The sequence below is a fragment of the Pleurodeles waltl genome, chromosome 7, assembly GCF_031143425.1.
Source record: "Pleurodeles waltl isolate 20211129_DDA chromosome 7, aPleWal1.hap1.20221129, whole genome shotgun sequence".
Taxonomy (NCBI): Eukaryota; Metazoa; Chordata; class Amphibia; order Caudata; family Salamandridae; genus Pleurodeles; species Pleurodeles waltl.
In genome coordinates this window covers 311,090,857-311,107,909 of record NC_090446.1, presented here as the reverse complement: position 1 = coordinate 311,107,909, position 17,053 = coordinate 311,090,857, and the positions used below count along the sequence as shown (strand labels likewise).

General features: G+C 43.6%; 1 protein-coding gene and 1 long non-coding RNA gene across 4 annotated transcripts in view; one reads left to right on the top strand and one right to left on the bottom strand.

Annotated features, from left to right (window-relative positions):
• LOC138304056 (uncharacterized) overlaps positions 1–12,259 on the top strand; it is a 276,848-nt gene extending 264,589 nt beyond the window's left edge. The window contains exon 3 of the long non-coding RNA XR_011205488.1: positions 12,036–12,259. This is a non-coding gene — a long non-coding RNA (uncharacterized lncRNA). The remainder of the gene's footprint in view (positions 1–12,035) is intronic.
• Positions 1–17,053, bottom strand: part of IFT52 (intraflagellar transport 52) — a 492,806-nt gene that overhangs the window by 429,425 nt on the left and 46,328 nt on the right. The window lies entirely within an intron of this gene.

Sequence of the window (17,053 nt, the reverse complement as noted above, 5' to 3'; positions counted from 1 at the left end):
TTTCTCAAATAAAATGCAAGAAAGGCTACTTACCTGCAGGAATCCTTCTCTTATTGAGGTTATGGACTTTGCAAAGAGTATCGAAAGGTCCATTACCTCCACGCAAGCTATTAACAATCAAGATGGTTCTTCATTGATTTCCTACATTTCAAATGAACATGCAGTTGCCAATATTAGAGGTGCCAAAGAGAGAAGGAAAACTGTTTGCTACAGATGCGGTTCACGTAACCACTTGGGAAATTTTCCTTCATGCCCAGCGATAGGCAAGAAGTGCATGAAATGCAGGAAGATTGGACACTTTCAGGCAGTTTGTAGGTCTATACCTGCAAATACAAATGTTGGGATAAATAACATTGATGTTAGCGCTTCGCAAACTGCGATGGATAATTTAACTGTTCAAGTTCATGACTGTTCAGACAGATTGGCTAGCGTTGTTCTTACTGTTGATAGTCATCTACCTCTCTGCGGTATTAAGGGGCCCACATGTGCAGCCCTCATTGACGGCAAGAGTCTGTCAGTCATGGCAGACTCTGGTGCTCCCATTACCATTTTGGCTGACAGTACCTTCGACTCTCTTTGGCCAACTACTTTTCAGTTAGAAAGCCCAGACATTAGCCCTAAGGCTTTCGGTGACAGAGATTGAATTGTTGGGTTATTTTTATGCACATTTACAAATTCTTGGCAGAAGCATCTGGACTAAAATCTATGTTGCAGTCAAAGGAAGAAATATTGTGGGTTGGTTAGACTTGGCCAGGCTGGGTATTCATCTGAAGCCTGGTCTGGTTGATCCAATTGTTCTGTGTGACTTACCTGTGTTATCCATTGAAGCACACTCTGATGTTTTATCCTCTATGATGTCCACATTTCCAGGTGTTTTCAAGTCTGAAATTGGAACTGTTTTGGGTTTCCAACACAAAATCAAATTGAAACCCAGTGCTATGCCAATTTCTCACAAGGTGAGACCAGTGCCAATTAGTGTTCATGAAGATTTTAAGAAGCTACTGGGTAATTTACAACGAGAATGTGTCATAACTCCCACCGAATTATCTGAATGGGTCTCTCCCATTGTTCTAGCTAAAAAAAAAAAAATCTGGAGAGCTCTGTTTGTGTGTGGACCTTAGATCCCTTAACAGCAGTATTCTTGTGGATTGTCGTCCTTTGCCTCACATACATGAAATGTTGACCAATATAGGGAACTCCAAATACTTTTCTGTGATTGATCTACATGCTGCTTACCATCAGATAACCTTGAGCACTGAATCGCAAGATCTCACCACATTTATTACACCTTTTGGAGCATATAAGTACTAAAGGTTACCTTTTCGGCTCACATCAGCAGCTTGTGTTTTTCAGAGGCTAATGGACACGTTGTTCAGGGATTTATGTAATGTGCAGGCGTTTCAAGATGACATCTTGATTTTCACAGAAACCAAAGATGAGCATCTTATTGTTCTGGAGAAAGTGCTTAAAATTTTGAATGCTAGGGGTATTACCGTCAGACCTGAGAAATGCACATTTTTGACCCAACATATTGATTATCTAGGCCATTCCATTTCTCCGGAGGGCATCAAGCCAAAATTTTGCAATGTGGAGCCCATACTTAAAGCTCCTGCTCCCACTGACAAAGATGCTCTCAGATCCTTTTTAGGCTTGTGTGAGTACTATGCTCGCTTTGTTCCCAGTTATGCTTCCATTGTTCAGCCTTTGAGATATTTACTCAAAAAGGGTGCACAATTTTCTTGGTCAACTGATGTCGATCAAGCCTTCACCAACGCCAAGAATTTAGTTCTCAAAGCTCCCGCTTTGAGTCCTTTCCTTCATGGCAAAAAGTGTTACATCAATGTTGACGCCAGTTTAAAGGGTCTGGGAGCTGTCTTCGATCAAGTGGTGAATGGCAAACAAACCACTACTGCCTTTGACTCTAGAAGTCTTTCAGACTCTGAAAAGAACTACAGCACGATTGAACGGGAGGCCCTGGCCTGTGTCTGGGCTGTCCAGAAATTCAAGACCTATTTATGGGGTAATTCCTTTGAGCTGTTTACTGATCACAAACCCCTAATCTATTTACTTCAAGGAGATGGATCGGGCAAAGCTTCTGCTCGCCTTGTGCGTTTGCTTTCTAAGCTGCAGGAGTACAGCTTTTCTATTCATTACATCCAAGGTGGGAAGAACTTCAGTGTGGATTGTTTGTCCTGCTTGTCTCTTCCAATTGTTTATGAAACCTGTGAAGATAATGAGTGCTCTGTTGCAACAATTGATGCTGTATCTATGTTTCATGGTGCCATTTCTGAAAGAGTGGTTGGAAGCCACTTCACAGGATGACACTTTACTGAAAGTTTTAGCATTCACTAAGAAGGGGTGGCCACCCATTCGTAATCTTGCAGTTGCTGTAAAACCCTTTGCCCAAATCTCCTCTGAACTATCGTGTGAAAATGGCATTTGCACTAGAGATGGGTGTTTTGTTCCTCGGGCTGGATTGAGAGAGAAACTTATTGCTTTGGCTCATGAAGGCCATTTGGGAATCACTGCCAGCTGCAGTAAAATAAGGGAACACTATTGGTGGCCTGGTATCAGTTCTCAGGTCGCTTCTTTTGTCAATCTGTGCCCCCAATGCATTGTCTCTGAGAAACATTGGAGGACAGTCAGAAAACCTCTCCATCCTGTTCCATTCCCCCATCGACCGTGGGAGAAACTAGCGTTGGACTTCATGGGTCTTTTCACTATGCTTACTCCGAGCAACAAGTTCTTGATAGTTCTTGTTGACTACTTCTCCAAGTGGGTTTATTACTCTTTTGTGAGTTCAGCAAAAAACTAAAGTGTGCCAGTGTTTGGGTCCCACTGAATGATTAAATATAAGAGGGGGGAAGTGTCACCTTGGAGTAGACAGTGATTAAAATCACATTGGAGAAAGCCGTGATAAAAATGTTCTGGGGACGGGTGTGGCTAAAATGGTGGCCAGGTGGAAGCACTTTTACACAGCTCAGCCATCTTTACCACCCCCCGTGCCTCCCCACCCCCCCCCCACGAGGCACACCAGCCACTGGCATTGCTTCAACCTAAGGAGTCTCTCCTTCTGGGTGCGACTACCAGAACATGCTGAGATGGGAGAAATCCCACAAGTGCATACCGAGATCTCAAAGGAGTGAAGGGGCATGAATGACCACACACCCTGTGGCTCGAAACAGGAAGGCACACGCAGCAGGTACTGCATGGATGCCCTAGACTTCACCGGACCTCGCGAGGCTGCTTTCAGAGCTCCCTACACCTGACTAACCTGAACACTAGCAAGCTGAAATGAAGAGCAGGGTAGCAATTCATGGAATCTCCTTAGCAGCCTACTCCTGAGTGAGCCTCAAGACCCACGTCGGCCTCTTGAAGGCCCCTCCATCTGCAAGCAACTCAATGAAATCCTGGCATGGTACTCGTTGGAGAAAAGAAGAGCCTTGAGCAGCTGTGTAGCTGGATAGTGCCTCATACTGGGACACTGTGGTGAGTTGGGGTAGAGTCCGACCTCACTGTCCATGCTCGCTCCACCTATATGGCCGCTAGCAGAGAGAGAATCGGGCCGGCCAGTCACGAACCGTGTGCCACCCCAACTAGCAAGAGTTACTGCTGCCACGGAGCAGCGAAAAGGCACTGCACAAGCTACCCTTTGGCCCCATTCTCTGGAATCTGCTCAATGGGCATTCAAAAGGGGCCTTCAATAGTCCAGAAGCAGACAAAGTTCCTGACACTGAACATCAGGAAACACACCGAACTTGGGAGGCATGCAGCGCCGAGGCATCTAGATACAGTTATGGAGCCCATAGAGAGGAAGTAGTTCAAAGATCTCCTGAAGGTGGCAGCCAGCGAAACAGTGATCACAGCTACACATCCAGCACCAACCCCTCCCCCCTCCTGCCCCCCCCCCTGCACTTTGGGGTGACGTCACCACTGTTATAAAATATATTAATAAAGATGTGGTGAAGATTGGCAGACGAGTGACAAGCCTGGAAACAAGTGTCAATGACAGAAAATAGGAGCAGGAGACTCAGATGTGAGTTGTTGGAGCTACAGCTCCACCTTGAAGGCTTATAGAAAAGGTCCCACCACTTGGATATAAGGATTAATGGAGCCTCACTCTAAGCAGACTCAAGAAACCTGGAGAGCTAGGTCATCCGCCTATTCCTCCAGGTGCACCCTGATCTACCCAAGAAAGAGATTATTCTCAACCGGACTCTCAGAGCCAGTGGCCTCTCCGATGCACCAGGTCAGCCTCAAGATATCTCAACATGCATTCTTACCTACTGCTTAAAAGAGACCATAATGACAGTGGGAAGAAGGGAAGGACAAATATTGTTCAACGGTGCTAAAGTATGGCTCTACCAAGGTCTGTCCCCATCACACTTCAGTAACGCCAAACCTTCAAAGCAGCCACCACCGTTTTAAGCAAACAGGGGATTAAAAACAAATGGGACACCCTTCTGCACAATTTATTTGTGGGACAACCAAACATTCTCAGCGCGTACCCTGGAGGACACTTGCTCCATGCTGAGGCCAGGAGTTCTGCAGAAGGATTCTGACCACAAAATGCTGTCCAGAGATCTCCCGAAACACAAGCCCCCAGTAAAAAGAACGAATGTACTATACAGAGGGGCACCCTCAAACCAACCCTCCATGTTTGCCTAAAGAGATGACTGACCCGGGGTGCCCCAGGACAGAATACCCAGATACCTCGACCAGGTTATCGAACCACCAGGGAAGGCTGATGCCGCTGCCATATGTACTCACGCCATAAAGCCAGGTTGGAGGGCCTACAACACACTCTGTTCGTGAACAGACCTGCCCCTGCTGGCTGCCGCTATGACAGAAACTCAAATCACTTAGGACTCCCATGGAGGGAGAGGCTGCTTCCACAGTTGCTTCCCCCCCCCCCCCCCCCCCCCAGTTCATCCTGTTCACCACTGAGGGCCCACCTAGTGACAAACTTAATGCCTCAGAGCTGCTATACCTACCACCTGATACCGAGCATGTTGTCACCCATGGGCCTCAAACAAACCAGACTCACGTGCCATTTCTAGAGGTTTAAGATATCGAGCCTCAATACACGGGGCCTCAACTTCCCCAACAAAGTGGCTAGCACTCTTGACCTTACTAAGTGACTGATTTTGATATCGCTCTCTTACAGAAGACACACTTACTTTAAAACAAATCTTGGGGAGACTGTTGTCCCGATGGATAGACAGGTGTGTTCCTCCTCTGGACCCAGCAAGAAAGCAGGAGTTGAGATACTGCTGGCTAGCAACTTACAGGGCCAAATCACACAAACCTAGGTAGAAATCCTGGGGAGGCTCCTTTCCCTAAGCATTTCCATGAATGCCACACTGTATGCATTTAATGATTATCAAGAGCAGTTTCTACTTAGCAACCCAGCCCTAGTTTCCACATTTCCAGGTGCAGATATGGTGATTGGGGTGGGCAGTAGGGGATTGAAGTCTCATCCAAATCAACTCAAAGATAGATCACCCCTTAGACTGGACCAATCTGGAGCCTTCAAAAATGCCAGGATGTAGTCATAGAAGGACGTAGGTCTGACAGATGCTTGTTGCTCCAAGTACCTCTTGTCCAGGGGGATACACCAGGCTTATACCGGATTGACTATTCCTCTGTTTCCCCACACATCTTGGCGGACACAGGTCAGGTTGACCTAGAGGTGGCAGCGTTGTCTAACCATTCCCCTATGACGATAACCTTCCACAAACTTGGATGCTCCGCCCCACGTCGACCATGGCAAGTTCCTAACATATGAATCCACTCAGAAAGAGGTCCAAGAAGCCATGCAACACATTCTACATAGAGGACCCCCAATAGATACCCTTATTTCCTTGATCTGGGAAACAATGCAAGCGGTAGGTGCAGACACAGTACACAGGCAACTAACTATTGCCAGAAACCCGCTGAAAGCATGCTAGATTGGGATAGAGCTGAATGTGCTCTGCTTCTTATCAAACAAACTTAATATGCAGGAGGCAATAAGGTAGGTGCATATCCACCCATAAATAGAGAGCCCAAAAATAGGATCTTCAAAATTCAGACCACAGATAGATATAGATAGAACAGATCAGAAGGTTTCTCCTCAACACCCATTATTCGCCTTCCCAAGGGAGATGCACTCTTTAGAAGCAGACATTTGAGCAGATGAGGTTCTCTCAGCAAGTTCCAGGCTGCAGCCCGGCAGGGCCACAGAAACAGATGGCTTCACCCCTTGCTTTTACAAATTAAGCAGCCACCAACTAGCTCCCATCCTCGCCAGTCTATACAACTCATCTGGCAAGAAAGGAACACTTTCAAAATATAGTGGAGGAAGCTGGGATCACTGGGCTACCCAAGCCAGGGAATGACCCCACGCTATGCTCATCATATCAACTAATGTCCCTGTTAAATTGTCTATGGCAAGCTATTTATTGGCATTCTGGCAGCCAGACTAAATCCGTATATGCAGGGGAGGTTGATCTTGATCTCACTGGCTTCATTCCAGGACAGGGCTGCAGCGACAACACCAAACACCTCCTCCACCTAAAGGATAAAACCCCTTGGTCACATATTCCAAACGTTATTTCTGTCAATTAATGCCGAGAAGGCATTTGACCAAGTGTATTAGCCATTTCTGACCCATTATGGTAATGGTGGGAGTAGGGAAGTGATTCCTGAAGTGGGTTTGGAGTAGCTTAGCTGACCGAAACGTCCAAGTGAAAGTTAATATATTAACCTGTCAGGCATTTGTGTTAGCTAGAGCACCGTCCAAGGCTGCCCCTTCCCCTCTCCTTTATGTGTTATATATGGATCCATTCGCAGTGTGAATACAGGTGACCACCCTGAGCAAAGGCATCACTTTTGGCAAGCAGGAACACAAAATAGCTCTCTAAGCAAGGACATCATGAGTGCCCTGACCCAGCCCCATTCCTCAATCACAGCCGTAATAAATGAGCTTGACTCCTTCAGAGAGGTTTTCAGCTTTGGAGTAAATATTTTTAAAAAACAAGCCCTCAATCCAAACATACCACAGAATGAGCAGGCCTAACTGGAAAGTTGGTTCCCTAGCCCTGGGCAAGTAGAGGAGTGTCATTTTTGGACATTACTCTACCTCCCACCCTGCAGGAAGCAGTAGAACGCAATTATGCGGTGCACAAAAAAAGCCATAGACAGTGCACACAAAACCGCTACATAGCTGGAGGCCTTTAATGGACAAGCAAACTTGCAGGAGTGAAAATTACACTTTTACGCGAAATACTATACATCATGCAGACCCTCCTTCAATGCTTACCCACTCATCTAGTAAGCAAACTCCAGCATGATAGAGTCCTACAGTAGGGAAAGCAAGAAGTCTTGCATGGCCAGAAAACTAGCTTACCTAGCTATAGCCAACAGAGGTTTAGCCATTCCAAACCTCAGTAACTATTATATAGCAGCTCAACTTAGATAGATGGTCGAGTGGAACAGACTGCTCACACAATCCATTGCAGCAACACACATCTGGAAAATACCCTGCTCCCTAAAAAGCACAGCCCCTAATGGGTCTATAGTTCACCTATAACTCAGGCAACAATGGCAGCTTGGGAGAGGGTTATGACAGCAAAGGGCCTGTCAACCCCCATCTTCCCTCTTACACCCATCATAGGAAACATACATTCCCACAGCTCGTGTTCTACACAAGGCAAACAGCTAATTGCAACATAAATTGCAACTTCTTTTACTAAACAGAGGCACTAGACTTTCTGCAACTCCAGTTCAATTATGCCATCCCTGATAACGAGTATTGGCGTTATATGGCAATGAATCCTTGGGTTACTCAGTCCACAGTTCGCCCACATACCTGTAGCCAATTCATGAAATTTGAAAAATTTCTGCTCACCAGGACAAACAAAAAATTCTTATTCTCCAATATATATAATATCTAAAGCACACCCTGCCAAATCCAGTAATTCTCAAGCCTACAGATGGCCTATCCTTCATAGGCCTTGCACCCGCTTCCTCAGCACACTTGGAAAAGAATCCCTGCTGAAGATTACACACTACTTCCATTTTGCCATTCTGACTATACACAAGTCAGACTGGCAAAATGGAAACCCAACACCACAGAAGCCTGAAGGTGGAACTACAGCTTACTAGGCACACTTCCACACCTGCTATGGCATTGCCCTAAACTACACTCAACTCCAAGACTTTGAATGCTTAATAACCTCCCACCTCGGTTTGCTGGGACTGCTCACCTCTCCTCCTTCCATGTTGTGGAATCCTCACTGCCCCCCCTCCCCCGTAACCTGCACCCTCCACCCTCCACCCCACTAAGTTCCCACCTTTTGTTATTTTACCTCACCGGCCACTGGATGTACGTAACAGTACTATTGTTATTCAAAATAACAATAAAAAGATTTAAAGCATAAAATGTTTTGGAAAAAGATGTTTCTCTTTGATAGAAGAGTTTAATATGTGAATTAAACTTCCTTTGCCTTAGATTTTCATACCACAATGGAGAGCAGACCTCATTGCCATACAATGGATAGCATGCTCGTATTTTACAAATGTAAGGCACAACGAAGCATAACATTAGGAAGGAAAACTAAAACAAAAAAATTAAAAAGATACAACAGCAATGTTCATCAGTAGTGCATAAGGATAAAGCATTCTACAGGGAGTGCAGAATTATTAGGCAAGTTGTATTTTTGAGGATTAATTTTATTATTGAACAACAACCATGTTCTCAATGAACCCAAAAAACTCATTAATATCAAAGCTGAATATTTTTGGAAGTAGTTTTTAGTTTGTTTTTAGTTTTAGCTATGTTAGGGGGATATCTGTGTGTGCAGGTGACTATTACTGTGCATAATTATTAGGCAACTTAACAAAAAACAAATATATACCCATTTCAATTATTTATTATTACCAGTGAAACCAATATAACATCTCAACATTCACAAATATACATGTCTGACATTCAAAAACAAAACAAAAACAAATCAGTGACCAATATAGCCACTTTTCTTTGCAAGGACACTCAAAAGCCTGCCATCCATGGATTCTGTCAGTGTTTTGATCTGTTCACCATCAACATTGCGTGCAGCAGCAACCACAGCCTCCCAGACACTGTTCAGAGAGGTGTACTGTTTTCCCTCCTTGTAAATCTCACATTTGATGATGGACCACAGGTTCTCAATGGGGTTCAGATCAGGTGAACAAGGAGGCCATGTCATTAGATTTCCTTCTTTTATACCCTTTCTTGCCAGCCACGCTGTGGAGTACTTGGACGCGTGTGATGGAGCATTGTCCTGCATGAAAATCATGTTTTTCTCGAAGGATGCAGACTTCTTCCTGTACCACTGCTTGAAGAAGGTGTCTACCAGGAACTGGCAGTAGGACTGGGAGTTGAGCTTGACTCCATCCTCAACCCGAAAAGGCCCCACAAGCTCATCTTTGATGATACCAGCCCAAACCAGTACTCCACCTCCACCTTGCTGGCGTCTGAGTCGGACTGGAGCTCTCTGCCCTTTACCAATCCAGCCACGGGCCCATCCATCTGGCCCATCAAGACTCACTCTCATTTCATCAGTCCATAAAACCTTAGAAAATCAGTCTTGAGATATTTCTTGGCCCAGTCTTGACGTTTCAGCTTGTGTGTCTTGTTCAGTGGTGGTCGTCTTTCAGCCTTTCTTACCTTGGCCATGTCTCTGAGTATTGCACACCTTGTGCTTTTGGGCACTCCAGTGATGTTGCAGCTCTGAAATATGGCCAAACTGGTGGCAAGTGGCATCGTGGCAGCTGCACGCTTGACTTTTCTCAGTTCATGGGCAGTTATCTTGCGCCTTGGTTTTTCCACACGCTTCTTGCGACCCTGTTGACTATTTTGAATGAAACGCTTGATTGTTCGATGATCACGCTTCAGAAGCTTTGCAATTTTAAGAGTGCTGCATCCCTCTGCAAGATATCTCACTATTTTTGACTTTTCTGAGCCTGTCAAGTCCTTCTTTTGACCCATTTTGCCAAAGGAAAGGAAGTTGCCTAATAATTATGCACACCTGATATAGGGTGGTGATGTCATTAGACCACACCCCTTCTCATTACAGAGATGCACATCACCTAATATGCTTAATTGGTAGTAGGCTTTCGAGCCTATACAGCTTGGAGTAAGACAACATGCATAAAGAGGATGATGTGGTCAAAATACTCATTTGCCTAATAATTCTGCACTCCCTGTAGAATCCTTCAGAAATTGTCATGTGTACCTATTAATCAGCCATTACATAACATTCCATTAAATTAAGCATTTGTCATTGAGCCCTCTAGTCTTCCAAGTACATACTCTTTTGCTCTGAAATAACTTTGCGCTTCTGGGTATGACATTCATTGCGAAACAATTGAAGTTGGTGGACTGTGTCCAGTGACTTTATTTAAGCTATGTTAAAGTGATTAACATCATTATCTCTGAGTTTGCTCTCATACACAGGGATACATCTTGTGTACTTCCATAAAGGTTTAGCGACACAAAGAAGTGTACATGGATAACAAGTGAAAGCAAGCAACTTAAATTTTGCTTGTCCAGGCTTCTAATGTTATAATTTATTGGAATCCCTGCTTCTTGGTAGATCGCTATGTGTATACCACAGTGTGAAGCTCATAAATTCACTCATGAAATCACCAAGTTTACTACTGGCGAAACATCACATCACCAGTGACACCTGTATGACATCACTCAAGGTGTGCAATGACCATACATACCAGATGCTACTGCTACCATCCATTGGCTATACCCAAAATCCCAGCATGCAGCAACATCTGTTGTTGCACTGGCCCTGTGATAAACATCACCACCCCAAAAGTTAATTGCAAACACATTTTGGTCAGGCCAAGCATGACCTGAGTTCGGTGCTTTTTCTCTTTCACCTAAGGGCTGCACTATTATTACACTTATAACTCACTGAATACAGCGTAAACAAAACCAAGTGGTCTGTGAAGACAGAGGCTGGTCATTGGCTAGGCCTCATAATTAAAAAAAAAAATTCCAAGAACTGCAGCAGGCAGGGCTTCTGGCTACACTCAAAGCACTTTCCTCATTACTCCTTAACAAGAGTCACTGTACACATTCTTTGTCCATGACTAGTACATTCTAGGTAGGGCTCTCGCTTTCAATTACATCCTGTGTCAAGTGATCTAACCCCTATGGACGCTATGTGTGACGACTCGTTTGCTTGTCAGAGCAGGCTGGTTTATGTGTTGGGGAGGGAGAGGGATTGCACCTTAAACAAAACATACATACAACAGATTTATTTAGATTACTTTATGTCTTCTATTACAATAAACACATCTAGCACCCATGACCCTTGGCGACAGAGAGAACTGTGTTTGATTTTCAGTTGTGCATGGATATTGGTCCTAACTTTCAGCTACACCCTTCGCCCTGACCATGGATACCCACAACCTATGCACATGGTTTAAACCCACTCAATGTACCCCAGTGACTACTGTACACAGCATCTGGCCATGCATATCTAACTGGCTGCGGAGCATGGTCAGTTGAACCTCTTCTACATCCACTGCCTTGGCCACATAGCCCATGTTGTATGACCTTATATTGCACATAGCAGCTTTGAATGCCCTTTAAATGCAATCTATTGAGTTTTTTATATTTCCCCCCCAAACACTTTTTTCCGGAGGTTCTTCAAAGTGTTCCAAAACTGGTCTGGATTTTTCAACTATAGCATCCAGATTTACATCTTTTTCTGTCACATAAAGGGTTTTTCCAATCTCCTGGGACATGCCCCAATTCTGCCAGAGGTTGAGACATACCTCCACTTGGTTGTCACATATATATATATATTTTTTTTTTAGATGTACAAGAACTGCTTGAATTGTGTAATTTCAACTGGACTGTAATATGTTATGTATTCCTAATTGTATTTTATAACACTCGTTATGTTTGATGTATCTTCGTATTCACCGGTCTCCCTCACGGGCAATGTCTCACGCGCAATGTTTCCTTTTGATTTTGTGTTCTCATCTAGCCAGCTCTGCTTGAGAATCCGTGTTCTGAAGCCAGGCAGTTAGCGTCGGACCCTCGGATCGGATGGTCGTGCTCCTGCTGTCGTGGGTCCCTTTTTTCTGAGAATAAACCTGTTTCTTCTTAAACAACATTTCCTGGTTATTTTGGCGTCTTCTTCCCACTCTTACATCTTTGGTACAAGGAGTGGGGTTGAAGACGTCGCATTTTGGGACTCACTGACTTATAAGCTCCTTCTGTATTTTGCCGACCGGAGCGCAGAAGCTTTCCAGAGCGTGAAAGTACTTCTCGGAGAGCAGCAGATCTCCTTGAGGTTTTTGCAGACCACAGAGTTAGCGCAGCTAGCACAATGCATACCTCAGAGGAGCGCAGCAGATCTCCTGGAGATTTTTGCCAACCGGAGCGTTAGCGCAGCTAGCGCAAGGCATACCTCAGAAGTTTTCCGTGTGGAGACAGCTGGCTCTGGCCCTGTGAACCGTCATGGGAGGCAGCACGGACGTCTTCCAGCTTCGCTGTGAAGCTGCTGTTGCTGTTAAACAGGGAATAGGCTCCTCCAGGTTTCTGCGTGCGCACGTCATCCTGCTCGTGACCTTCCGCATTTAATATTCAAACTGTGCGCGTCTTGGCACCGGAACAACCTGGATGAATGTGCCGTCGCACGTCATTTGTTGTCAACGACTAGACTGCAGGAGAAGAGAGTCTGGTATCACACGCACTGAATCTATACGCTTTTCCTACGTTTCTCACGTTCTGAGTCACTTACTTAGAAGACAATGTTTTCATAGCAACTGTACTTAAACTCCGCTGTTATTTTGTGAAAGTGTTACTTGTATTGCCTGCCCTTTGTGTCATTGCTAGAAATGGGGATTTTTTTTTTTTTTTTTTAACTTGTTGCCGGCACTAACTTACTTTGTTTGAAATCATTCACACAGTCTTTTTAGGTAGCATTTACAAATTTCTTAGTTTGTTGCCTTTTGTCCAGTGGCGCAACTGGTGTTTTATTTAAGTATAGCATGCCTGTGTTTTAGATTTATCAATTATTCCTGCGATGGCTTCCTATCAAAATGTTGTCCAACCTCCGTCCTTCTTACTAAAAAATGGGAAGCCAGAGTTAAAGTGGTCAAAGTGGTTAAGAATATTTGAGAACTACCTTGTAGCCATTGATGCCCATGCGTTCTCTCCTGCAAGGAAATGGCCCTGTTATTTAATCACTTGGGGGAAGCAGGGCAACGTGTCTTGGACAATTTGCCACCCGTTCCTTCCCCCATTTCTGATGGTATGTTATGGAATGAGTATGAAGAGGGAAAAGCTAGAATGATGAAACAGTACGCGGATGAGTCCAGCGTTTTATTGGAGAGATTCAACTTTGCCATGTGCAAACAGGCTGCTGATGAGTCAGTAGAGGAGTATGTGGCTACATTGCGTGTTCTTGCAACCAAATGTGATTTTGGTGCCAATGTTGATCTTCATATCAGAGATCAATTTGTTTTCTACTGTTTTAAAAAAAAAATACAGGAACGCCTTCTAGCGTGCCGAAACCCAACCTTAATAGAGACCATAGATATTGAAAAAAGCATTGAAAGGTCCATTGTATCTTCCAAAGCTCTATCTAGTTTTAATCATCCCATGGGTGTTAGCTCGCTGGTAGAGGAAGATTCTGTCTGCACTGTTTCTGACAAATCCCAGAGAAGTAAGAGAAATTTCAGTCAAAATATGAGCATGCCTGTCTGTTTTAGATTTTTAGATGTGTGTCTTATAATCATTTAGGCAATTGCTTTTCCTGTCCTGCTCTGAACAAAAAATGTCTGAAGTGTAAATAAATTGGCCATTTCAAAAAAGTATGCAGAATGGGTAAATTTAAGTTAAGCCCCAGTACCAATACATCCAAAATGCATGTCAGTAATGTTTAAACTACAGAATCAGAGAATGATATTTCCGAATGCATGAACAGACTTTCTAATGTTGTGTTGACTGTTGGTACACACAAGGATCAAAGTTTTGACGAAGGGAAAATCAAAGGACCCCTTTGTGAGGCCAGTATAGGAGAGAAGCAATTAATGATCATAGCAGATTCTGGGGCACCTGTGACCATCATTGCTGACAGGACTTATTATGCATTATGGCAAGATCCTCCTAAGTTGCAGTGTCCGGATATTAAGCCAAAGGCTTTTGGTGATCAGGATATAGACTTATTGGGGTATTTTTGGTCGAATCTATCTATCTTAGGAAGATTAATACATACTAAAATCTATGTAGCTGTCAAAGGCAGAGATATTGTTGGTTGGAGGGATTTAGCTAAGCTTGGTATTGTACTACGCCCGCGTCATTGTACACCCATTATGTTAGCTAACTTGCCGATGAGCTCCACTTCTGTTTTGTCGGTGGTATCTTCAGAGTCAGTTTTCTTAAACTCAAATTTTCTAAGGTATTTCAGGACAAAGTGGGAAACGTAAAAGGATTTGAACACAGTATTAAGTTGAAGAAAGAAGCTCTACCTGTGGCTCACAAAGTCAGGCCAGTACCCTTAAATATTAGAGAAAAGTTGAAAGAGCTTTTGGACAAATTAATGTTTGAAGGCATAATTACTCCCACAGATTCCTCTGAGTGGGTTTCACCTATTGTTCTCACAAAGAAAAGATCAGGGGACTTGAGATTATGTGTTGATTTGAGGTCACTCAACAAAAACATACTAGTAGATTGTCATCCCCTACCCCACATACAGGAGCTCATAGCTAGCATAGGGAATTCAAAGTATTTTTCTACCATTGACCTACATTCAGCATATCATCAGATACCCTAAAGTGAGGAATCTCAGGCGCTCACTACTTTTATCACTCCTTTTGGGGCGTATAAATATCGCAGACTTCCTTTTGGCCTGGGGTCCGCAGCCTCCGTTTTCCAAAAAATTATGGATTCTTTGTTTAGTTGGATGAATAATGTGGTAGCTTTCCAGGATGATATTTTAGTTCACAGCGTCACTTCAGAAGAGCATGGTATTCTTTTAGGCAAAGTTTTCGACATTCTGCAATCTCATGGTATGACTGTCCAAGCAGATAAGTGCAGGATTCTAGCTGAACAAGTAGAGTACCTTGGCCACACCATCTCAGTGGAAGGAATAAGACCTAAACTTTGTAATCTAGAAGCTATTAAAAATGCTCCTCCACCCTGTGATAAAGATGCCTTACGCTCTTTCATGGGTCTCTGCAAATACTATGCCCGTTTTGTGCCCAGGTATGCTTTGATTGTACAACCATTGAGGTCTTTACTCAAGAAAGGACAGAAATTTGTCTGGGATACCAAGGTGCATACTACTTTCCAAAAAATCAAAGATTTAGTGTTATCAGCACCCTCACTTAAACCTTTTATATCTGGTGGGGAGTCATTTATAGCAGTAGACGCCAGTCTAAAAGGTTTAGGAGCTGTTTTGGGCAGATTGTCAATGGAAGGGAGAATACTGTTGCGTTTGCTTCTCCATCTCTTTCTGATGCAGAGAAAAACTATAGTACCATAGAAAGGGAAGCTCTTGCTTGTGCGTGGTCCGTTGAAAAGTGTAAAACTTATATATGGGGCAGGAATTGTGACGTATTCACTGATCACAAACCGTTGGTTTACTTACTTAGTGGTAATGGATTGGGAAAGGCTTCTGCCCACTTAGTGCGTATCCTATCCAAATTACAGGAGTACAACTTAAATGTCAAGTACATCCAAGGAGGCTTGAATGTTCGGGCTGATTGTCTATCTCGCATGCCACTGGAGAAATCTGGTAATGAGCTGGATTGTCAGGAGGATGAGTGTGTAGTTGGCTTAGTAGAAGCTGTTTCAGCTTGTGCTGGGAATGTCACTATGGATGAATGGAAGGCAGCCATGCTTTCAGACAAAACATTGTCTTGTGTAGTCTATTTCATCAAATGTAGTTGGCCCGCAGAGAAAACACTTGATAAAGTCATGAGGTCTTTCAAACAAGTGTCAGGGGAATTGTCATACGATAATGAGGTTTGCATGAGGGGAAACCTATTCATTCCACCTTTTGATCTCCGCCATAAAATTATCAAAATTGCTCATGCAGGTCACCTGGGAGTTTCTGCCACACTTAAATTGAAAATGTCTTATTGGTGGCCTGGTTTATATGATCAAGTTGAACATTTTATTGATAATTGCGAACATTGTGTTGTATCAGACAAACGTTGGAGGAGTACTACCAAACTGTTGCATCCCGTTCCTTTCCCAATGAAAGCGTGGGATAGCTTAGCCATCGATTTTTCTGGTCCTTTCCATATTTTACCTAGAGAAATGAAGTTTCACATTGTACTTCATGACTACTATTCAAAGTGGATATATTACTCTTTTGTTGAGTCAGCTGACTGAATCTGTTATGAAGTTTCTGGAGAAACTCTTCCAAGTTGAAGGCCCTCCTACTACTGTAGTTTCTGACAATGGAGTTCATTTTTCATCTCATAAAATTGAAGTTTTTTTTCAACAAATTTGGAGTTAAGCACTCACAACTCTATAGTCCCTCATTTAATGGTCTGGTAGAGAGGGCCAACCGCATCTTGAAAGAAGGTATACAAACAGCTATTGCCATGAACATTTATGTTGCTCATTTCCTCCAGGAAAAGATTTGGGCATACTATACCACCCCTCATTCGACTACGGCACTTACTCCTTTTTTACTCCTCAGAGGGAGGGAAGCTACAACCAATTTGACTCCCTCATGGCTCTTACAGAACAAGAAGCATAAGGAAGGAAATGATTGCTTGATAGACTTGGATAAATTAAGATCTACAGTTGCAAAGAAACAGTTGGTACAGAAAGAAAATTGTGATTTCAGGCACAATGTTAAAGATATTAACATCTACTTCGGAACAGACTTTTCCAGATACTTCTACAAGTACTGTCGTGCAAACCGACAATGCTATAACTCAATAGGCTGAGGTAGAGATTAGCACAAGAGAATGTGGAGAAAAAGAACAAACCACAAACGTACCATCAAAATGCCTTCTAGATTTGATGAGTTCATAATGA